Genomic DNA, 818 nt, shown 5'->3' with positions numbered 1-818 from the left:
CAAATTTACATACCAACTACTAAAGCCAGTGATGATGAAATTGAAGAATTTCTTCTGTCTGAAATTGATCAAATTTGCAATCAAGTTGTATTGGTAATTACTGGTGATTGGAATGCAAAAGTTGGGAAAAAAAGGATCAGTGAGTGGTTGGCAAATATGGCCTTGGTGATAAAAATGATGGTGGAGATTGCATAATAGAATTTTGCAAGACCAATGATTTATCATTGTAAATACCTTTTTAAAACAACATAAAAGATGACTATGTACCTGAACCACACCAGGAGGAATACATAGAAAACAAATTGACTACATCTATGGAACGACACAGTAGAAAAACTCCATACCACCAGTTAAAACAAGGCCAGGGATAGACTGTGTAACAGACCCAACAATTGCTCATATTTGCAAGTTCAGACAGAAGCTGAAGAAAATGAAAAATCCATGAGAGCCTAAATATGACCTTGAACATATCCCACCTGAATTTAGAGATCATCTGAAGAACAGATTTGATGCATTTGACACTAAAGCCTGAAACCAGAATTGTTATGGAATGACATTAAGAACATCATACAGTCCCATTAGAAAGGACAAGCCGACCAGCCTGGAACAGCTAGAGCAACAGAAGATACATCTTCAAAGAAAGTTCAGCAGGAAAACCCGAAAACAAAAATGGAAGTATGATTGACTACTACAAGAATAAGCAAATAGTTTGCCAGGAAGCCATCAAGGCAAGCAATCAAGTCCCTTCAGGACAAACCCCCCTCTAAGACTGAAACTCAAAGGGAACACATGAGCAGGCATGTAAGCTTACTGGTGAC

The sequence above is a fragment of the Chrysochloris asiatica genome, unplaced genomic scaffold (genome assembly GCF_000296735.1).
Source record: "Chrysochloris asiatica unplaced genomic scaffold, ChrAsi1.0 scaffold00434, whole genome shotgun sequence".
NCBI lineage: Eukaryota > Metazoa > Chordata > Mammalia > Afrosoricida > Chrysochloridae > Chrysochloris > Chrysochloris asiatica.
Note: the sequence above shows the minus strand (reverse complement) of the source record.